The sequence below is a fragment of the Gopherus evgoodei genome, chromosome 2 (genome assembly GCF_007399415.2).
Source record: "Gopherus evgoodei ecotype Sinaloan lineage chromosome 2, rGopEvg1_v1.p, whole genome shotgun sequence".
NCBI classification, from domain to species: Eukaryota; Metazoa; Chordata; order Testudines; family Testudinidae; genus Gopherus; species Gopherus evgoodei.
The window spans coordinates 122,705,343-122,730,145 of NC_044323.1; the positions used below are offsets into that span (position 1 = coordinate 122,705,343).

At 39.6% G+C, this 24,803-nt stretch overlaps 2 long non-coding RNA genes across 2 annotated transcripts in view; both read right to left on the reverse strand.

Moving 5' to 3' along the window:
* Positions 1 to 24,803, reverse strand: part of LOC115646129 — a 1,027,118-nt gene that overhangs the window by 58,446 nt on the left and 943,869 nt on the right. The gene's annotated exons all lie outside the window — the stretch shown is intronic.
* Positions 11 to 20,911, reverse strand: LOC115646128. The gene is made up of 3 exons (XR_003998948.1): positions 20,795 to 20,911; positions 15,116 to 15,122; positions 11 to 21 (listed from the first exon to the last, which is right to left on the reverse strand). It is a non-coding gene; the product is annotated as an uncharacterized LOC115646128 (long non-coding RNA).

A 24,803-nucleotide genomic window follows, 5' to 3' on the forward strand; every position in this document is an offset into this window, starting at 1 on the left:
GAAGCTAGGCGAATGGACCTACTTGGCCGCAAAGTGTACTCAGCAGGGGCCCTACAGCTCCGAGTGGCAAATCAACAAGCCTTGCTTAGTCCCTATAATTATAATACCTGGGTGGCGGTGAGTAAGTTTACGAAACTTCTCCCTCAAGACTCCCGCCAAGAATTTGCTGCCCTCTTGGAGGAAGGGAAAAAGGTGTCCAGAACTTCCCTCCAGGCCTCGTTGGATGCAGCAGACTCAGCAGCCAGGACTCTGGCCTTGAGTGTTGCCATGAGGGGCATCTCATGGCTTCAGGTGTCAAACCTCCCACCGGAGCTGCAGTATACCATTCAGGACTTGCCATTTGATGGTAAAGGCCTCTTCTCGGAAAAGACTGACCCCAGGCTGCAAAGCCTGAAGGACAACAGGGTCATAATGCGCTGTCTCGGCATGCATACGCCGGTGACCCAACGCAGGCCTTTCCATCCCCAGCCTTACTGCCCATACTCTGTGCCTAGACAAAAACAGGACTCTGACAGGCGGCGCAGCCAAGGTGGTCGCAGACAACCATCAAGACCTCAAGGGGGCCAAAATCACGGTCCCTCAAAACCACCACTGGGACCAAAGACGAACTTTTGAAGGTGCGCCCAAGGGCAGCGTACCAGTTACAGGCCAGGATTCCTCTCCTCTCTTCTCCAACCGTCTCTCCTACTTCCTCCCAGCGTGGTCCCAGTTAACTTGAGATTGCTGGGTCCTACACACGGTGGAGTATGGTTACCACCTCCAATTTATTTCACACCCACCCTCCCATCCTCCAACCCTGTTCCTCTTCAGGGACTCCTCTCACGAGCAATTCCTTTTACAAGAGGTGCAGGCGCTCCTCGCCATAGGAGCTATAGAGGAGGTACAGATAGACAAAAGGGGCAAGGGGTTTTACTCGCGTTATTTCCTAATCCCCAAGTCGAAGGGAGGTCTCTGACCTATCCTAGACCTGTGAGGACTCACCCAGTTTATGATAAAGTTGAAGTTCCGCCTGGTATCCCTGGGGACCGTTATCCCGTCCTTGGATCCTGGAGACTGGTATGCCGCCTTCAATATGAAGGACGCGTACTTTCACATCGCCATCTTTCCTCCACACAGCAGATACCTCCGCTTTGTAGCCAAACGTCAGCACTTCCAGTTTACGGTCCTGCCGTTTGGCCTTTCTACAGCCCCAAGGGTATTTACAAAGTGTATGGCTGTAGTTGCCTCCTACCTCCACCGACGTCAGATATACGTTTTTCCGTATCTGGACAATTGGCTCATCCGAGGGGCCTCCGAGACACAAGTCACTCAGCATGTGGGCATCGTCAAGGACCTATTCACATGCCTAGGCCTGATGATCAATATAGAAAAATCCACTCTGGTTCCCACGCAGAGGTTAGACTTCATAGGAGCTATCCTGGACTCCAATCTAGCCAGAGCCTGCTTATCACAGGCGCGGTTTCAGACGATGGCAGCAATCATCCGAGGTCTACAGAATTTCCCGACGATCTCGGCTCGCACTTGTCTCAGTCTCCTGGATCACATGGCTGCAACCAAACATGCCAGGCTCCGCCTCCGTCCTCTCCAAGTTTGGCTCAACTCGGTATACCGCCCGGGCACGATAGTCACCATTCCCCTGAGCACCCTAGGCTCCCTAGAATGGTGGCTAACTCCCTCCCTGGTGTGCACAGGGATGTCATTCCATCCGCCCCAACCCTCAATGTCCTTGACGACGGACGCATCATCTCTCGGCTGGAGTGCTCACCTCGATCACCTTTGTACTCAAGACCTTTGGTCATCTCAGGAGCTGGCATTACCCATAAATGTCCGAGAACTGAGAGCAGTCTGCCTGGCATGCCAGGCGTTCCAGCAACAGTTGCGAGGCCATTGTGTTTCAGTGTTTACAGACAACACAACGACCATGTACTACATAAACAAACAGGGAGGGACACGGTCCTCCCCTCTTTGTCAGGAGGCCATCCAACTCTGGGACCTTTGCATAGCCCGCTCGATAGATCTGGTAGTGTGCTTTCTCCCAGGTGTCCGGAACACTCTGGCGGATCGACTCAGCAGGTCTTTCCTGTCTCACAAGTGGTCGATCCACCCGGACGTTATTCATTCTGTTTTCCAGAAGTGGGGATTTCCCCACATAGACCTGTAAGCTTCCTGCGAGAACAGGAAATGTTCTGCTCCTTCCAAGGTCTCTCCCTGGGATCGATCTCGGATGCTTTCCTGCTGCCGTGGAAGAACCAGCTCCTTTATGCCTTCCCACCATTCCTGCTGGTTCACAAGGTCCTGCTGAAACTCCGCAGGGACAGAGCACGCATCATCATGATCGCTCCAGTGTGGCCCAAGCAGCACTGGTACAACACATTGCTCGACTTGTTGATAGCCAACCCAATTGCCCTGCCACTCCACCCAGACTTCATAACTCAGGACCATGGCAGGCTTCGCCACCCGGACCTGCAGGCTCTTCACCTCACGGCGTGGCTGCGGCATGGCTAAACCAGCCAGAGTTACGTTGCTCTGAATCAGTATGACAAGTTCTCCTGGGTAGCAGGAAGCCTTCCACCCGGTCAACGTATCTGGCCAAGTGGAAGCGTTTCTGCTGCTGGTGCGAAACGCTTCATCTTACTCCCACAGAGGTCTCGATCCCCTCTATTTTGGACTACCTCTGGTCTCTCAGACAACAGGGCCTAGCAGTATCATCACTGAGGGTACACTTGGCAGCCACCTCTACCTTCCACCCAGGCGAAGGTGGTCGTTCCATGTCCTCACACCCTATGGTTTTGAGGTTCCTCAAGGGCTTGGAGCGCTTATACCCTCAAGTGCGCCGCCCAGCCCCGACCTGGGACCTCAACCTGGTTTTAACCAGACTTATGTCTCCCCCATTCGAGCCGTTAGCAACCTGCTCACTACTATACCTGTCTTGGAAGACAACTTTCCTCGTAGCCATTATATCGGCCAGATGAGTCTCCGAGCTTAGGGCTTTTACGGTGGATCCGCCATATACTGTGTTCCACAAGGACAAGGTGCAGTTGCGACCACACCCAGCATTCCTCCCTAGGATGATTTCGGCCTTTCATGTTACCCAGGACATCTTTCTCCCGGTCTTCTTCCCGAAGCCATACTCAACGCAACAGGAGCAACAATTGCACTCCCTGGACATCCGTAGAGTGCTTGTATTTTATATTGAGCAGACAAAACCCTTTTTGTAAAACGCCCCAACTCTTTGTCACAGTAGCAGACTGAATGAAAGGCCTATCTGTTTCCTCTCAGAGGATCTCATCTTGGGTATCGATGTGCATCCGCACTTGTTATGATTTGGCTCATAGTTCCCCAAGCCACATCACCGCACATTCTACCAGAGCTCAGGCTTCATCTGCTGCCTTCCTGGCTCGTATGCCTATCCAGGAGATATGTCGCGCAGCTACCTGGTCCTCGGTCCACACCTTTGCTTCGCATTATGCTCGGTTCAACAGTCTAGAGATGATGCAGCCTTTGGCTCAGCAGTTTTGCATTCTGCAACATCTCACTCCGACCCCACCGCCTAGGTAAGGCTTGGGAATCACCTAACTGGAATGGATATGAGCAAGCACTCGAAGAAGAAAAGACGGTTACCCATCTTTGTAACTGTTGTTCTTCGAGATGATTTGCTCATATCCATTCCAAACCCGCCCTCCTTCCCCACTGTCAGAGTAGCCGGCAAGAAGGAACTGAGGGGCCACTGAGGGGTTGCAGGGGTATATATCCAGCGCCATGGTGGTGCCACTCCAGGGGGCACCCAGCCGACCCACCGAGTGTTGCTAGGGTAAAAATCTTCCGACGAACGTGCACGCAGCCTGCGCACACCTAACTGGAATGGATATGAGTAACACATCTCGAGGAACAACAGTTCCAAAGTTGAGTAACCGTCTTTTCTTTTCTGGTCCCTGGGAGAAACATAATTGGAAAGGATCTTGGCACTCTCTGTGCTCCTGGGTTACCTATGTGCAGCCAGGCATAATCTGAACCTAAATATGTTGCTTTCTTCTTGAATGAAATCAATCTTCTTTGAAGGAAGAAGCTATGTTGTATTGTTGTTAGAGCTGTGGATTTGAAGTTAGGACTCTAATTCCTATTCTCAACATGGCCTTTAACTATTGTATAGTGAGAGTTCATATGATATGGCCTGCACTATTTAGCATTCATTCCTATGCCAATTTTAATGAAATACTAATTATTGAAAGAGTTGAAAACACTAAAGCAGAAATGTGAAATATATCTGGTATTTTACATAATCTTCAGACCACAATCAAACAAAATAACTTCCTGAGGCAAGTTCCCAAAGTGCATTTGATTTTACATATTTGCTATGGCTAAATCTTTGAATGATTTTTCATCTCTTTTGAATAAGGTTTGTTTGTTTGTTTTGTTAAATTAATGTTGCCCATTGGTTAACTTTGAATGGGACAATGCAAAATACCATTTCCCTCCTGAGCCAGCACCCAGGACTCCCACCACTGCTGGAGCTGGGACCATTGAAAGGAGCAGTGAAGGCATGATGCTGGGGCTAGCTGATGGCCGTGTTTGCAGCCCCTTTCCTGAATTGTGCTGTGCCCTCAGTTGAGGGTCAGGGTCTATGTCTTTACAGGCAACTTTAAATCATTGTGTATTAAAACACAAGTGGGAAATAGTCAAACATACTGAATCTTATTGTGAAATAATAGCATCAATGCATGGTCATTTTTACATTTTCCTCTTTTTATGGCACCATATGACTAGCAATTGACAGAATTAGCTAGACAATGGAACAGTCATTAAGCTTTATGATGTTAGTGTATTAATTTGTCAGGGGTAGCTAATTCACTCAGTACTGGAATAAGTACCCTGATATGCCATATATAAAATGATTGCCTGTAAGGATAGAGGCTTTTCCTGTTTGTTATTTGTTTATACCACTTTATTTTGATAGTTTACAGGAGTCCAAGAATTCTTTGCTAACTTGAAGTGCAAGAGACATCTAAATTCTACAGAATGATGGGGACAAAGCAGAAGGGAAGACAGAAGGAGAACAAATTGGTGAGTGAATCTCAATATCTTTAAATAATTCCTCAGCCTTTAGTAAATTTCTAAATTAGACATCAGTTAGCTCATGAGTTGTCCACATTTAAACTATCCCTTGTTGATAAAACATTGTAGCAATATTCAGAAATATTTTTTGCTCAGAAGCAATTCATATCCTATATATCTGTATCCAAAATATCCTGGGTCCTTCTCAATGGTAGGGGCTTATCTTTTTAATTACTAAGAGGGGCACATAGTCAGTGAGTATGATAAACAAAATATTTGATAGAAATCTAAGTATTTTAAACAGGTACATTTTACTGTAGCATTTTTAATCATATGTAACTTTCTATTCCTCCTTTGGTATTTAGTTCCTTCTCTTTTTCTTATTTTTCTTTTCCTTTATCTTTCTTCTATATTACATACTATTTATTTATTTTATAGACTTTTTCTGTAGCATTTATCACATTTTAGAGATAAAGAAATCAAGGCGCGGAGTGAGGAAATGTCATAGATTCATAGATTCTAGGACTGGAAGGGACCTCGAGAGGTCATTGAGTCAAGTCCCCTGCACTTATGCCAGGACCAAATACGGTCTAGACCATCCCTAATAGACATTTATCTAACCTACTCTTATGTATCTCCAGAGATGGACATTCCACAACCTCCCTAGGCAGTTTATTCCAGTGTTTAATCACCCTGACAGTTAGGAACTTTTTTCTAATGTCCAACTTAAACCTCCCTTGCTGCAGTTTAACCCCATTGCTTCTTGTTCTACCCTTAGAGACTAAGATGAACAAGTTTTCTCCCTCATCCTTATGACACCCTTCTAGATACCTGAAAACTGCTATCATGTCCCCTCTCAGTCTTCTCTTTCCAAACTAAACAAACCCAATTCTTTCAGCCTTCCTTCACAGATCATGTTCTCTAGACCTTTAAACATTCTTGTTGCTCTTCTCTGTATCCTCTCCAGTTTCTCCACATCTTTCTTGAAATGTGGTACCCAGAACTGGACACAATACTCCAGTTGAGGCCTAACCAGCACAGTATAGAACAGAAGAATGACTTCTCATGTCTTGCTCACAACATACCTGTTAATGCATCCCAGAATCATGTCTGCTTTTTTTGCAATAGCATCACATTGCTGACTCATATTTAACTTGTGGTCCAGTATAACCCCTAGATGCCTTTCTGCCATTCTCCCTCCTAGACAGTCTCTTCCCATTCTGTATGTGATTGTTCCTTCCTAAGGGGAATATTTTGCACTTGTCTTTATTAAACTTCATCCTGTTTACTTCAGACCATTTCTCCAATTTGTCCAGATCATTTTGAATTATGACCCTATCCTCCAAAGCAGTTGCAATCCCTCCCAGTTTGGTATCATCTGCAAACTTAATAAGCGTACTTTCTATGCCAATATCTAAGTCGTTGATGAAGATATTGAACAGAACCAGTCTCAAAACAGACCCCTGCGGAACCCCACTTGTTATACACTTCTAGCAGGATTGGGAACCATTAATAACTACTCTCTGAGTACAGTTATGCACCCACCTTATAGTGGCCCCATCTAAGTTGTATTTACCTAGTTTATTGATATGAAAATCATACGAGACCGTATCAAATGCCCTACTAAAGTCTAGTCCAAAATCACAGAGGAAGTATGTAGCTGGCAGAAATATAGCCAAGGCCTCTTTTCTCACCACAGAATCATAGAATATTATGGTCAGAAGGGACCTCAGGAGGTCATCTAGTCCAACTCCCTGCTCAAAGCAGGACCAATCCCCAACTAAATCATCCTAGCCAGGGCTTAGTGAAGCCTGACCTTAAAAACCTCTAAGGAAGGAGATTCCACCACAGCCCTAGGTAACCCATTCCAGTGCTTCACCACCCTCCTAGTGAAAATGTTTTTCCTAATATCCAACGTAAACCTCCCCCACTGCAACTTGAGACCATTACTGCTTGTTCTGTCATTGGGTACTACTGAGAACAGGCTAGATCCATCCTTTTTGGAACCCCATTTCAGGTAGTTGAAAGCAGCTATCAAATCTCCCGTCTTTCTTCTTCATGTTCCTCATAACCCTAAACTTTTTTCTTCTCTTTCTTTCAACATCTCAGTTCCTCCAGTTCTTTCCTTCTAACCCCTTAGTCACTAATCCAAACACCTCCCCAGCCCCATGGGGTGCACAGTGTCAGTGACCAGGAGATGGGTGATCCTGCCTACTGGTTAGTACAGGACCCAGTAGCAGAATTCAGAACCAAGAGTCACAGCCAGAGTCAGGAGCCAGGCATTGGAACACAGGGTTAGAACCAGACTGAGAGGCCAGATGTCAGAGCCAAAGGTCAGAATCTGGTTACCTGAAGTAAGGCAGAGACAGGACTGGAAAATGGCAGGAGTAAGGCTGGGAACAAGCAGGTGCAAGAGCTATCACAGACACTGGCAAATGCTTTGAGCAGCCACTCAGTGGCTGCTACTGCTGGGTCTCAGAGCCGGTCTCCTGGCTCTTCCAGCCAATCGGGCAGTATAGCTTATTAGACAACCTGCTACAAGCCAGCTGTACTAATGAGGCTGCCCAAAGTCTGGCTGTGCTGCAGACCCAATTCTTGACATATGGTCCCTGAGACCAATGTTTTTTCATACCTGTCACTGCTTTTCTGTGACTTTTATTTCCCTTTCCTGCTCACTCTGTGGCTTCCCACTGCCCTGCTGAAAAATCAGACATCCAGCATGACAGCTTAGTGGAAGTTAGTAGGGTTCCCTTGCAGCGTCTGCACCGAGCTATGTTGCAGCCTTCCCCTTCTCCTTTCTAGCAGCCTCCAAGGAATAGCCAGCACATCTCCAAACATGTATCCAGCTTCTCAGCACATCTCCAAGCATGGATAATTTCCCACAAATCACCTTTGTTATTTTGATGGGAAAGAGTATGGAAGAGACTCAGGACATTGAGAGCACAAATGAAGATTTCCAAGATACCGTTTACAGATAAAGCCCCATGTTGCTATCATGGTGAAGAGAAGCAGATGTGAGGAGGGGGGTGCTGAAGGAGATAAAGTGACCATTCTAAATTGTCAACTACTACCACAGTGCTGGCATGTAGCATGTGTCTCCTCCAGCCACTTTTAACATATTTTCTAATATAAAAGCAAAATGGAGAGCTATTCAATGTTCCACATTTAATTTCCATTAAAGAAATTGAGTTAAAATTGGCAGCTGTGTAGCAAACTACTATTGTAAGGGTAACTAGTCATCTGGTAACAGGACATGAATAAATGAGTCCAAATCGTGTGGTGACCCTTAAGAAAAGATAGGGCAGGTTTGGAAAAAATAACAATACAGATAATAAAAAATAGTGCAACTACGTATCATGATTTTATTATGAGTCTTGTGATATATATTTGGTGTTATTCTTAAAGCTCCAGCTTCTGCAATGAAGAGATTGCCTGAGAACCCCAGCTTTAATTTTTTTAAAAGTAAGTTTGTAGAACCTCATAGTTGCAAAGAGAATCTTGAAAATGTCAAGCGAGTGCACCTTGAAGGCTCAGAGACCAGAAGTCAAGGAAAAAAGAACCAACACTATTGTTAAAAATACTCATTACTTTTAAGGCAATTTTATGACTTTTTGTAGCTTGACCTATGATTTTTGAACTTGAGGTTAATGGTATTGCAAAATAATAGAGAAAAGGTATTTAGAACTTTTCTCCTATTTTTTGCTCATCATTTCACTAAGAACATTTTTCATAGCAGAAGAATAAAAAAAAATAAAAAAAGAAATGTTAAAACTAATGATCTGTGTTATAACAGCTATGTGCCACTGCATCTGTAAATTATTGGTGAACTTTTTGGGTGGTGGAAAATCCTTACCCATTGGCATCATGTCTCACAACACACTCGAGTTATGCACGATCCACCTATTCATGTCAGCTCTCCAGACTCCTCTTGTTTCACACTTTAAGCACATGATCATCATCCTTACGTTAATGAAAATTGCACTGAGGATAAACCCATTGAAATCAGAGGCATTTATGGGGATGATCACATAAGTATTTTTCTATCGTAAGTAATTAGGCTAACTATTTTCCTACTTTCTTCAGCACAATTAGTAATCAGATACCTGTGAAGATTTATTGGGATTTGGAGAGGGAAAAAAGTGGGGACAATAGCCTAAAATACAATGTTACTTTAACTTCTAAGTTTTCTCCTTCAGGACCCCAGGGACACTGTTTAGTCTTGTTGAAATTAGCAGGAGTTTGCCTTGCAAATGGAATAAGATCCTGGACTCTCTGAAATTATGGATGATGTCCACCAACTGTATAGGTGTTCCTTACTCTGCTGAAAGGTTGGGGGAGGTTTTCCCCTGCATTTTTGCTTACTCTGTCTTTTCACAGGAGACCAGGATTGGACCCTAATATTGTAGAAAAACTACTGTATAGGATTAAGAGAGTGAACACCTGCTTGTTTTCCCTAGGTGCTATAGCTTACTTCCAAGCATTCTGTCTGTGCTATTCTCAATCCCCTGCTTGGATACCCTCACTTTGCTGAAAGGGTTTTTTTACATCACACAAATTAATCCAGCCTGGGGCTGGATTAGCAACAGTAATGGACAGTGCATAAGAGTTTCCAGGCATGCAGCCATCCATACCTTGACAGGCTCACTGTACTTCCCATGGTTTATTAAATCTTTGAGAAACTTAAAAGGCCACTGTCAAGATGTTTCATCATTTTTTTTCTTTTTATAACATTTTGAGTAAATTTAGTGCACATGAAAAGTGACATCCTTAGGCATCCCAGACAGTGCTAGGGTATGCTTCCTCACACTCCTCTGCCAGCATGTTTCAATCCTGCCCTGGAGGGAGCACCTGGATTAAGAGAGTTGTTCTGTCTTCATTGTCTTTGCTTCTCCGCTGACAGTATCAGCCAGGGTGCTAATTAGTGCTGATTGTGGTAGCGATATTTTTGATGCAGACATATCCGTAATTTTTTTAGTAAACGTTGTCTATAGAATTTCTTAGTAGTTCTGAAACTAAAATTTGAATTTTTCCATCCATCATGTATACATAATGTTTTATTATTACAATTGTGAGGATGCTGGCACTAGGATTTTAGTGTTTTATTTTAGACATGTGAGCATTGGAGCATTTGGAAACAACAACAAAAAATGCATCTGAAAATTATAAAAATGGGGGAAAAAAGTAGATCAGCTTTGAATTTACTGTGCCAATCCTAGCAATATCTCCTTTCACTTCAGAACTGTACCTGACTTTTGAATTTGCATTCTCTCTATTCTTGTGTATTTGTGGGCATTTCATTTTCATAACTAGAGCTGTGGGGCTTGTGAAACATTTTTTAAGTTCATCAGCTTTGTGATTTTATAATAAGAAAAAAGCCTGGTGCTGTATTATGGGACAAACCCTGAGGTCCTTATTCAGCCTTAACAGTGTTTACTCAAGCAGACGTGTAAAAATGGAAAAATGACCACAGGATTCGGTCCATTAACTAAAATGGGAGATTTGCTATGGTTAGAACTAACTAGAAACTGTGTAAGGACCTAGGTTCTGTCTCTCTGTGTAAAATAAAATAAAATAACTCCTAATAAAATCAATGGGAGTTTTGGGAAATGACGAATCAGACCAAACTAACAAATTATTAATGAAAAAATAAGTTTTTAAAATTAGCCTAATAAAGAGGCTCCTGAATTTAAAATGTTCATTTGTTTTTATAGGATTGATTCTTTGTACATGTAGGAAGTACATTAGAGTCTTTTCATCTCATTGCATGGTGATTTTGTAATACATGAAAAAGGTAAACACATTCTGCACTCAGTTTAGCTAGGATTCTAAAATTAAGATCTGTTCCAGAGCTGGAGTTCTTAGTGCCTACTGTGTTCCTAAATGGAAGACAAGACTTAATCAGAGAATTAATAGGTGCATAAGGAATTTTCAAAATGCTGATGCAAGCACATTATAGTCTTCTGTTCACACAGGGGTAATGGGTTATGCTTCCAATTTCAAGGTAGGTATAAACTTAAATAAAAAGTAAAGTAAATCTAGTTTGATTTTAAGGGCTGAAAAGTTAATGCCAGTCCGGGGTACATCTAAATTGTTATGTGCTGGCTCTGATTTCTCCCTGATGTCAGGTCTGTTCTGTAGAGGATGCCCATGGTAACACAAGAAGGTTCCTCTTGCTCCAGATGTTCAGTCCCTAGAAAGCTTGGTATTTTCCTGTCACTGGAAGGCCTGGCTTGTACTGGCTGACACTGATAAAGGATACTGTCACAAAACTCCATTTATGTTAGTGACTACATATTACAAAGACACCACTAATGGGACTAATCATCTGGGTATCTCCATTCATATGACAGTACTTTTTTCTGTACATGAAGAAGGCTAGGGGAAAGGTAGGAAATGATAATGCAAATCACTTGTCTAATGAGCTCACATTTTGTTAGAAGAGGTGGAACACATACAATGTTTTACATAAGGGTGGCAAGGTGTGTGTTTGTAGGGGTAGAGGGGATTAGGAATGAGAAGTCCATATTTTCTTTGCATTGTACAAAACTGAAAAGGCACAAACTTTTCCTAAAAACACACCTGATGCCTGAAGCCTGGTGATCATGTAACAGAAGAGGTTTATTAGAAAGACACCTTACTTTGACTCTCCTTCAGTCTCCTGAAGAACAGTTTTACAAGGTTGATATACTGTAGGAGGAGCTATCCAGTTAAAAGACAAATTCAGCTTAGATTGTACCTGCAGGTGTGCATGGGATGGGGAGGAAGGGCACAAGGGCCATACTCATGCACCACTCTTAAAGTTAGGTCATAATTTCAGTACGTTTTTGCACCACTGTAGATGTAAGCCACCCCAAAGGAGGCAGGAGGAGATAGGGCTGGATGTTCATGGAAGCAGTTTTGAAATGAGCCTCTGGCCCAGTTCCTCTAAGCTATTTAGATGCCTTCATCCATTGTAATCAATTGGAGGTAGGTCCTAAATACTTTGGAGGATCTGGGCTTCTTAAACTGAGGGGGAGTGACAAGTGTCTCGAGGTCCAGATCTATCTTAGAGGAATTAAGTTTGCTGTAAAAGAGATGAAACAAAATGGCAACCTGTGAAATACAACTATGCCCTTCATCTCTGGAAATCTTTGCAAGGAGATGTTTGGGTTTTTGTTGGTGGAAATTATCCATGGCTCTCTGCATAAGGGAAAGCATCAGCTTCTCTCAAATCACTGATTGTAAGACTCTTGCTCAGGAAATCATATCATGACCTTAGCATGAATTTTTCTGCTTATTACCTGGCCTCTAATGTTAATGAGGAGGTTATGTTAGGACAGTTGGTATCATTGGAATATCTACCACTTCCTTGATTCCTTATATATAGTATCAGTAAGAATATTTATTATTAGCCCTTGATATTGAGGCAAGTAGTGGCTCATTCCCTACACTCCTTCCAGCTACTAGATGAAATGAGGCCAAGGTTTGACAGAAAACAACCTCATTCACTACACAGTCCTGACTCATTCCCTGAGTACCATCCATCCTGTGCACTGAATGATGCAGGGGCTTGTGGAAAAATAATATCTAATAATTGAATGTGATCACAGTTAGCACATAAGCATGCTTAACATGGGGTGTTAATGTAATTCATATACATTATGACAACATAGTTACATAGTATTTAAAAATGTTTAGAAAGGATATAGGTGATCATGCTTCAGGGTATAAAACAGCTACTAACTAATAGAGGTAAGTAAGAAAGTTGCCTTGTATGGAGATTATTCCTTATTTGTCCACTATAGAGTATATTGCACTTTCCTCTGAAGCATCTGGTTCTGTCCACTGTTGGATACTGGACTAGAAAGACCACTGATCTGATCAAGTATGACAACATCTATATTCCTATGACTATTTTCCCAAAATGTTTATACTCCTATGCTAAATTTGGTATTAAATATTTTTTCTTTTTCTGTCCTGAGATGAAATAAATCAAATATCATAGCAGAAGAAGAAATGCATTTGCTATCTTATATTGATATTATGGTAAGTACCTGACTAGAAAGAGTCATCAGAGTTAAAGATATCGGTCTAAACTAAAGACTGCATTAAAGTCTTGACTTCAAGACAGTAACTCCAGGACTGAATTATTTTATTATAATTTCCCTTCTTACTTAGCCTGGGATTAACATGCAGTCAAGAATCTGAGTTAATTGATTAGTCCTACTTCTGGGATGCTACCATACTGGGATTTCCAAATTGTGAGATTTCAAATGCAAGGAAATTAAACAGCAGCTACAGTTTCATAAATTTAATACATTTTTTAATTCCTCAAAAATACTGAGGTCTTAAAATATATCTTAATTACAGTGTAAATCCTAGTTATGTTTATCTGTGTATTTAAATTAGATTTTATATATTTGTATCACTAGACTATTATATGCATTCTGTTGTTACTCAATTTTAAAACCACAATATATGGCTTTAATTATAAAGTGGACATTTAATATGCAATAATTGTTTTATGAAATTGAAATGGAACTCTTATTTGGAGTTGAGTAATTAACATGTGACTAATGTTTATTATTACACCATGAGACACTATTATACTCAATTTGTTTTAACATATTAAGTAGGAATTATTTAAAACTGGGTTGTCTTTACATTCCTTCAGTGATTGTCATTTCAGGTCTGCTTATCAGTATGCTAACGATGTGTCACCCATTCTACCCTGACCAGTGTACTCCATAGTTTCCAAATCCCAGCAAATGTTAGTTGATCACTTGCAACCTAAGAAGCTGCTCACAATCAGCTGGAAACAAGCTTAAAAACCAGTGGGTTTTCCAAACAAAAGGTTTACAAAAGCAAAGATAAATGAAGTATAAGGCGACTCTTTGGTGTAATCAGGCACTGCCACTGTGCTGTCATCTAGAAGATTAGGGCTTGAGCCTTGAAATGGATCTCCCGGGCCCCAGTGACAGAAGATGAATAGCATTGTGAAAACAATGGGCCCAATCCTTTCTCCACTGAAATCAATGGCAAAAGTAGCCAAAGGTAGCAGAGCCAGACTTACTGTGCTTTGTCCCTAGGAACTTCCTTACTCTGCTTGCTCATGCCACCAGCTAACAGATCTAAGAATTGTATTGGTTATGGCAGCTACTCACATGTTTTTCTTACTTGTGGGAAGGTCATGTCCTAGGAAGAATCACTGAGAGGGATGAATGTGTGAAAAGAAAAAAAAACAGTAGCCTTAATTACAGATATAGGGATAAAATCCAGAGCTCCTAGTGCCCAGGGCTAGTTCCTAAGCCAATGAGTTACTAAAGATAAAGGATATTATGGTCACATTTAAAGGTGCGGTAGCCTTGTGATGCATGGGGTGATCATCAAACTGATACATAATACAAATACACAAGCTAAGGACTCTTAGAAAAGCTGAATATAACATTAGGAAATGAGCTGGAAAAAAAAGAGCATCAAGTACTTCCAGACTTTCCAAGCAACTATATCTTCAATCTTAATGGAAATTAAAAATTGTACTTACTATATATTAGTAGAATTTTTGGACAGAATAGCTCATACAAAAAATCAGCACCATGAGAACTAACTGTCAAAGTATGTCAGAGATTATTCCCTGAATTTATGTTCTCTCTCTCTGAACAGGTTTTAGTTGCTTTTCTGAGTAATTTGTATTCCAGTTCCACCATGAAAAAGCTCACAAAAGTGGGGGATACTGTAATGTCCCCTGGGTGCCAGGAATTTATTGAAAGTATTAATCTTTAACTTTACATCTGTTAAATTCTAACATCCATTTAAGTAATTTACAGATAATATCTCTGTTAGGAAAGATTTAATATATTCTTGTCCAACTGCCATAATTTGGATTCCTTCCTGTCATAGAATCATAGGTTTAGAAGGGACTGCCAGGGTCAAAGGGCATAAATAATATTAAATTAATACACAGTAATGAAGTAATATATATTAATTAATATACAATCACATGTATATCAGATGTCACAAAGATTCAAGTATAGACAATTTTATTATACGTTTATATCTATATGTAGTCATATAATATGACAACACTCTTACTTGCCAAGTGATCCAGATTGCTCTGTATTGGTGACCTCTCCCTTTCATTATTTACCAATTCCCAAACTTTTATGTCATTTGCAACCTTTATCAGTGATGATTTTGTTTTCTTACAGGTCATTGATAAGAATGTTAAATAGAGTAGGGCCACAAACCGTTCTTTGCAGGATCCCACTGGAAACACACCCTGTTGATGATGATTCCCCATTTATCATTATATTTTGAAACCTATTAGTTAGCTGCTTTTTAATCCATTTAATGTGTGCTATCTTAATTTTATGCCTTTATAGTTTTTTAATCAAAATGTCATGTGGTACCAAATCAAAGTAAATTATGACAACACTATTTCCTTTATCAACCAAACTTACAATCTCATCAAAAAAGATATCAAGTTAGTTTGACAGAAACTATTTCCATAAATCAATGTTGATTTGCATTAATTATATTACCCTCCTTTAATTCTTTATTAATTGAGTCCCGTATCAACTGCTCCATTATCTTGCAGGGACTGGTTTTAGGCAAGCTTTATAATTACCCAGGTCATGCTGTTTCCCTTTTAAAAAATTGACACATTAGCTTTCTTCCAGAGTTTTGAAACTTCCACAGCACTTTAAGACTTATTGAAAATCTACATTAAATCTACATCTCCTAAGTCAGCTCTTTTAAAATTCTTGGATGCTGATTTAAAAATGTTTAACTTTAGTAGCTTCTGTTTAACATCCTACAGAGATACTAGGAAGTGGAAAGAGTATTATCATCACCATCTGATGACTGTATCACCATTCTCCCCCCAAATACTTGAAAGAAATTTTTATTGAATATTTCTGCCTTTTCTGCCTTATAATTAATAGTTCTACCATTTCCATCTAGAAAGGGACCAATACCATTGCCAAGATTCTTTTGGTTCCTAATATATTTTTAAAAGCTTCTTGTTATTGGTCTCAGCTCTGTATGCCACTGTTTTCTTCTTCTGACTGTTTGCTTCTCTTATCAATTTTCTGCAGTTTCTAACATATGATTTATATTCATTACTGTTAATTTCTCCTTTCTTCCCTTTGTTGTACTTTTTTTTCCTATTTTTATAGCTGCCTTCACTTCCTCTCTAACCAGGTTGTTTTTACCAGTGCAGCTTTCATCCTCAGTTGTACAGCTATGGGATTGATAGGTATTTATCAACCCAGTTAGGTAGCTGGAATTTACATGAACAAATGTACATGTGAACAAGTTAAGATTTTGCCTGTGCAAATGTGTATGCAGGCAAATGTGGGCAGAAGTGAAATTTTTCAAAATATGGTCATGTCTGTCCAAGGACAGAAGATGTTGACAATAAATAGAAACTTAGATTTGTTCCTCCTTTATTAGAATATCTGTAGAATTCTTGACATAGAAGATTTACACTGAGAATGAATTTTGCCTAAAGAAATGAATAGAACTTTTATATGCATTTATGTGCTACAAAGTTTTTTTTTATATATTTCATATATTTGCATAGGACCAGCAACAGTTTAGATACTTTGATGAGAAAGAAAAAAATCTTTCTTTTGCTCTTCTACAATCAGAAATAATGTTCATGTGGCCTTTTTTTGTGCATTGATGCAATATACATGTTAGTTTTAGGCATTCTCCTATATAATGCAAACTATTTTGATATTCAAAATTCAACTACAAAATGTCTTTTACTATAGCAGCTCCATGATTTTTCTGGTGAACTGTTATATACTCTTTATTTTGGAAAAATAGAAAGAAAAGAGAAAATGTTGCTTCTGTGATACATGAAATAGTTGGAAAAGAGCATTAATAATTTAGTAAAGCTAATTTTGTAGCATTTGTTTCCTTTAAAACATACCTGTCTGATGTAAAAAAAAAAAACGCGTTGCTTATAGATGTACCATATCTCACACTTAGCTTACTTATCTTAGCTATGGATTGAACTTGCAAATGTTGTTTTTTTGTTAAATACTTTAGTAAACACTTCAGCTAAATCCTATTGGATTTGAACTGGCACTAGAAAACAACAACAGTTTCAAACTTCTCTTTCAACTATAGTGTAGGGAATTGTTTTAGAAATTTTTTTCTTCCTATTTAAGAAGTTTCTTGCTATTTTAAAACAAAGCACATTCATTTCAAATCCACTTCATGTAGGTTTGTTGGGGGATGATGTGTTTTTAGCTTGCCTACTCACTGGTAAAGTGAATAAATATTAATTCATTCATACAGGAATAAATAGCTATGCTGAATAGAATAAACATATTTTTGGTTGGATTGTTTTGAGTATCAAACTTTTTCTGAAGGAAAGTATTCAGAACCTGCCTGCTCCCACCCCCTATGTATGGCTACAGCCCAAATTATTGCAACTTAAGTTGTGGTAAAATTGATTACTACATTGATTATAATCAGCAATGCAAGAATACAAATGAAAATCTATATAGTAGTCTGCTTTTTTCTTTACTGTCAGACTTATATTTTCCCCTTTATATTCTACCTGCCAATTTTCCTGACTTCTTTATATTAGATTGCTTTAGAGCATTTGAAAATATTCCAGTAGAATTTCTTCAAGTTGGAACTAAAGCTTTTGAAATTAATTGCCCATTTTGCAAAAGTCCCAAACAGCTACACCAAACAAATATGCAAGTGCAAAAAACCTGCACTGACTGCAGTTTGCCATTTTTACCAAATAGAATAATATTAAAGTGTAGATTGTGAATGGCTTACTCACATTCGTAAGCAATTACTCACATAGGTAATTCCTATTGGGACTACTTATGTTAGCAACTACTCACTAATGTGAGTAAGGGTTTGTAATCTGGCCCGAAGAGAATATCTATTCATTATTACATGTTATGGTGGCATCTTATTTTGCAATGCTTTGAAATGTATGGACTGGCTCAATGAAAGGTGATGCTGTTTACTGACTTCCAATATTTTTAATGTATTCATGAAGCATTTCATAAATCATTTTGCAATGGACAAATATTCAAAATAATTAAGTAATTTGTATAGAATTAATCTCATTACTATACGGCTTTGAAAGTTTATGAGGTCAGCTATCTGCCAGCAAAAATATTGCTAGTTAAAATTTTAATACAAAGTATCTATATAATTTTAACTGCTGTACCTACCTATGCTGGCTCATAGCAAAGGCTTGGGCTGCCTTTCAAGTCAGAGGAACAAGTACTGCAAGTATTTCTGTGAGCTAGCACGGCTCAGATGTAAAATAAAACTTTATGTAGACCATTCCCTAGTTGAATTCTGTTAATTTTATATTCATTCAAACTAGCACAACACCAATTTTCTTTCCTCAATGTTGCCATCTTTCATTGTTTAAATAAAACTTATTTCCATGTAGAAATAGAATTTTATAATAAAATCACAGGTTTCTACGTGTACCATTCTGGCACATCTTATGTGGATGATTTTGAACATGTCCTTTCATTTTCACGTGAACTGATTTAGGATTTATGCTGAGCAGGCATCTTTTGGTGTTTCAGCTAAATATAATTGAAGATTTATCAAAGGCACAGTGCTGCATGCAGGGTCTGCATACAGTACAACTATTTATATAAACTGGCTTTTATAAAGATTGTTCTGATAAGAATACTGGCTGATACAATTCAACTTTCATTCTACCTCAGTGATAGTAAGAAATGTAGAAAGTTTAATTCTGACCTGTGAAAAGATTCAGTAAGTCACCACAAATCACTTCTACTAAGCCCAAACTGAGTAATTTACACAGCACTTTATGATCTTCAAACAGTTTGCAATGTGCAATTATTCATGCCACAACATGGGGCCACAGAGTCCAAGCTGCCTGTTTGTTCTAAGGCTGAAGCAGGGGTGTTTGAAAACTGCAAGAGACTACCAAAGGCCTAGAGATCATGGCTAATGTGACACCCCCAGGCCTAATCTTCTTAGAGCACTGGGATAAAATAAGTATCCATTACAAAATCAGCCTTCATCCTGCCCCCTTCTGTGCTCTGCCACTCTGATAGCCAACACAGAGACAATTGCATGATTCTGGATTTAATCAGGTATTAGAAGCTAATGCAGTACGAGAAGAGGCTAATCTCCATATTTACTCCATCTGTACTTGTGGACCTGATTTGCCTGCCCCGGTAGATCAAAAGGAACTGGCAAAAATCAGATTAGGGCTGAAGAAAGAGGAGAGAGGTGCAATGAGTGTAAGAGGCAAAATCCCTCTACTTCTCTTGGTTGTGTATACATGTACTAAGGCCATGTGGTCTAATCCCATGGAAATCTTTCTATTGTATTTCTCTTGTTTTCTTCCCCACTGCTCTCCTGCTTTTAAAAACTGAAAGTGCCATGGCAGTTTAAAATGATTAATAAATAAACCATGCCGCTGTTAAATAATAATACAATTATTTCTTTTTTAAAGGTGCTTTAATTTTGAAATACACTGATTTACTTATGCAAGATCTGTGAATCTGAGCTATATTCAAAACTGATGCATAAATAGGGCTCAATTCCATTGTTGCCAATAGAAAAACCTCAGAATGGGATTGGGCCCATTGTAGCTGCAACTTTATTGTAATTAATTACAGATCATTGCCTCATATGCATATAACAGGACATTTGTAAATGCTCTATGGGTGATGTATTCTCCTATGAACTTAAGTTAAAATCACTATATTACAAAGAATAAAATGTGTGTCTATAAAATGAACCATTTTTCTTTTAAATTCTTTCTTATTGTTTTTCAGTTACCCAGAAGTAGACTATTTTATTTTCTGTACAAATTGTTTCTAATTTTATTTTTTTATATATATATCTTTTTATACAAGTATGCACTTATGGCTCAAGAAACAAGGACATATGGGCAAGAAAAAGAAAGCAAAGGAAATTCACATATTCACTAGTATTGGCAGTCATCTGGTGTTTGTAAACAGAGACGTGGTCACCTTAATGATCTTCAAACAAGGAAAAGTATGAACTACAATAATTTAAATGTTCTGGATACTTCGGGCTCGTACTACCTCAATGGTAAACAAGTTTTACCAAGCTTCTATGCATTCCTAGGCAGGTATGGAGGAAACCTGCACTTGAAAGGACAGTTCTGAAAAGCTGAAAACTTTTCAAAGGGTGCATTGTCCTCTTTTCTGGAAGGCTGACAAAGTCATTTCTTTTTTGACTCCTTACAAACCTCAAGCAGTGCCAAAAAAGAGTTCTGTTGCTGCTGTTTTTTGGCAAAAGAGCTCACCTCATTAGAGTGGATTAAGTCATGATGCTGAGAAGGATAAAAGGTGAAAAGCAAAAATAGTGGATGGGGAACATAGAAAGCTCAGAGCGTCATTTGTATGCTGACGCCATTATTGACTAGAGCCCATGTGGTTCACACTTTTCAATTACCGCCTGCTAGAAAGGTGGCCCATAATTGCATAGGCTGATGCCAGTGCACCAAATGTCAGGGGAGCCTCCCTAACCCTCATCACCTTTTCTTGATGCTTGACTTGAGGATGTTCAAAGGCAAAAAGCCATAGCCTGCAGATCTCCCTGAGGAAGAAAAAGATGCCATTAAAAAATAATAGATATGACAAAAAAATCATTAGAGACCTCCAGTTAAATTTACAATCTTATGACCTGATTCTGCATCCCATGCACACCAACCCTCATGTTGACATCAAAGAGAACGTTGGGTGCACAGAAAATGCAGGACTAGGGTTGCCAACCCTCCAGGATTGGCCTGGAGTCTCCAGGAATTAAAGATTAATCTTTAATTATAGATTATGTCATATGATGATATCACCAAGAATACATCCAACCAAAATTGACAACCCTAACTGGGCCCTTTATTTACAAGATGCTGAATCTGTGCAGTTCTATGCTGTAATGCAGTTGACTTTAATGCTGACATGGATCACTCCAGATGCTCTCTCACAAGATTTCTAAAAGATGGAATATGGACAAACTTAGATTTCCCCTTTGCAGTTTCCCTGCACTCAAACAATGACTTTCACTGACAACACAGTGTCACTCTTACTTTGACTCATCATTTTAGCTGATGTTTTGGCATCCCTGCAAGTTCTAAATTAATCTGAGTGTGCTAATGCCATATTTTTATTTAAAAACTCAAAACTACACTATCATATTTCAGAAACAGGTCTTAAAAAGCTACCAATAGAGTAATACTTCATAAGGCTGCTCACATTTGTTTGTATAAAATAAGAATCAACTTGAACCTTCACACAAAACTCAAATCAAGACCAAACTATTTTCAAAGTATAGAAAAGTTTGGTTAAGTTACTGATTCTTCATTAGTGTTCATTTGCACACATTTCTGCACTTGTTAATTTGTGTCAGGACTGGAAGCAGAAATACCAAAATGCCATGGAGAAACAAAATCTGTTTTCATGAGCTTTTCAGCTCACTTTTTCAGACCATAGATTCAGGTATAGTTCAGGCATGCATCCAAGCAACTGAACTGGAGGATCTGGGCCTTAAATTGCTGCTAGGGCTAAGGACCTAAATTAACTATTATTTTGGTAAAGCTTGTGACATGCATCTGTGGCACTATATAATTAATAAATTATAATGATAGCAACCGTTATCAATCTATCCTATTTAAATGTTATGTGAAAATGTATGTATACTTTTGACAGAAAAATTTACTTCCAGTAGTTAAGTGGCTTGATGTTGTTTTACTGTGTATATAATCTTTTGGAGCAGTTTTATAAAAAAAAATAATAATAATTAAAATAGCAGCCTTTCTTTATAAAAGATCCTTAGAACAACTGGAAAGTGCTATAATATTGCTTCCATTTCCTTAAAACACAGGTTTCCATAGTATCGTTCCTTAAAATTATTTTTGTTTTCTATTTTAAAATTGCTAGTATAGTTGAGATAATTTCCAAATTCATCTAGCTGAATAGAGGATTATTTAATAGTTCAGCTTGTTGACTCCAGAATGTTGACTAAGTGGGATATTTTTTCTTTTCTAGTATTTTTTCTTTTCTTTTTACATGTTAGGGATCACATTTAAGGATATACAAAGCTGGTGATTATTGACCTGATCTGGTGTGTCCTTAGAAGTTAAACTTGTGTTTTAACATTTTCCTTATAGAAAATGTATTGTTAATTTTTTACTGAAAAAGAAACTTAGTTTTCAAAGCACCAGGCTCAAAACATCTAGAATTCCCTGAACCTTTGTTTAGTTCACAGTTAGGTCAACTCAATTGTTCTTCCTTATGAGATAGTTACACTGAACTTTATCCAGATCTCACTTACACAAGTTTTAATTGGTGTAACTCTCTTGATCAGTTGCAAGGGAGTTCATTCTGAATTACACTGAAATCAGAAAGAGACCCATTGAGTTCTGTAAGTGCATTGCACTTTAGTGCACTTTGCTGTTTTTAAAAAGCAAAGGTTTGCCCCAGTGTTCACTTTCCAAATTTTTCCCCACCCATATTGTGATACAGTGAGAGCTGTACTGGACTGCTTCTGCCCTCCCTCCCCAGAGGTAGCTTCATTTCAATGGCATTGTATGTTTTCATTGGAATTGTATACACATAGGGATCCTCTGTTAAATTATCATATATTATAATCATAATTATTTTTATTACTATTTTTAGAACACCAACTTTTCCACCTAAAATGTAAATAATATTATAGAGTAGTTTTATTTGTTAATCTATTAACTAATTAAACTCTTTATTACTGCTTATTGTTGTACTTTGGTAAAATAAGTTCAACAAAATGAAAATTTATGAGTGAGGGAAATTATAAAAGTATGGAACTGAACTGATTTTCTGGAATTATTACTGGCATTTTGTTGACTAACTGAATGAAGTTTGGTTCAAATAGATTTGATTGAAAATATTTTGTTTAAGAAAAATAAAGTTTTCTTTTAGAAAATTAACTTGGCAAAACCTCTCCAGTCAACTTTCTATGCAGCAGATCCCCTTTCCCAAATTCTTGCAGCTCTACCTATTATTTCTGATTCATCAAAGAAAATCTTTTTCTTTATTAAATAGGAGCATTGAGTACTGTGGTAAAATCAAAGAAGTCTAAAGTTTAAATTGCCTTGGTTAACATTCTTCCCTAAGGCCTGTACTCTGATACAAAGCCAGATGATGGCAACATTAACCTCTATATTTGTCTCCTATTCCCAACAATTGATACTAGTAGATTTGGTGGCATTTTTCTTTCTGAGGGCCCAATTCTGTCCACTCTTACTGCCTATAGTGAGCAGATGGGGCCTCCCTCAGAGGCAGATGCAGAGGGAACACCACAAGCCGCCTGGTGGGTGGAACCAGGAGGGCCATGCCCCACACATCAGAAGCAGAGGGGCGGGACAGGAAATGGAAGTATAAAAGGCCAGCCCAGCAGCTCTACTGAGAGGGAGCTGAAGAAGGTGACAGATGCTTCTTCCCCACTGTTGGAGTGGGACACCAAGGAGAACCGCTGCTGCCCTGAGGAGCTGCATGACCTTCCAGAGAACCCTACCACTCCCGAAGCTGAGGAACTGCTACAGCTACCCTTGGCAGTGTATCTTGGGGAGACTGAGGATGACCCCTGTGTGCAGGTATACACAGGGGAGCAGCCTAGGGGAACCAGCTTACCATGGCTGTGGTGCCACTGGAAACATGGTCAGTGTGTTGTGGGTGGATTTTCCTGCTGACCCAGTGGCAGACCACTTTGTTCTAGGGGAACTTTACATCGCTAAAACTGTGTGCAACATTAAGGCCAACAGTAGACAGGGGGTCGCTGAAGATGCGGGGCTTTAGGGATGCATAAGGTATAAATCCAGCCCTGGGTGGATTTGGATGGGCCTGCATCCCCTCTACCCCTGCCACCCCACCCCTGGGGTGGCAGCACTCACCCTCCTTAGGCCAGGAGGACTGTGCTCTTCAGTCACCCCTTTCTGAGCCCCATAGATTGTGTTTGGTGCTACAGGTCTGCCAGACTACAGGCCAGAGCTCTGACTGTTTGTTGCCCTGCCCTGCTTGAATGGTGGGTATATAAACTGCTACACTGCTACTGAATAGCATCATACTTCACGAGTAAGATTACAGTGTGAGTAAGGGAGGTAGAACTAGTCCCTAAGTAAGTACTGAGCCAGTGCCTCAACATAATGTTAGAAGGCACTATGATTTCAGAACACAGGAAGTTTTCATTTAGCAGCAGAGATACTGCCAGAGATCCTGAGCTCACAGATAGTAAGACATAGCCCTTGGATCAGCTTATAGTGAAGAAAAGTTGTTTGCAAAAGGATAGAAATGATTTGGGCCATCCCTTTTGTCTCCTCCCTTGAACAAATATGGCAGTGCACTACCAATCATAACAACCCATTAAAAGTTGTGTGTGAATTAAATCAACTTTGGAATTTGTAACATAAACATAACAATGACAAGTAAACTAGTTAATACTGCTACTCTATTCTTAACTCATGTAGAGTACAGTAAGTGAATACACAAGGTCTGTGCTCCAGGGAGCTCCCTAAACAGAACAGACAGATGGGAATATATCCCATGTGCTCTCAGTGACCCAGGGATGCCAATTCACAGAGGGCACAGGGGGCACATAGTGTTTTACAGGGATCCTTTGGGTCAGATGTATGCATAATAGTTGATGATAATTTTTGATATGCATAATCAAAGGGTGGCATGATTGGTTTCTGCTGAGAGCCAGTAGCCCTCTGGTCATCATAATCATTGCAAAATCTATGT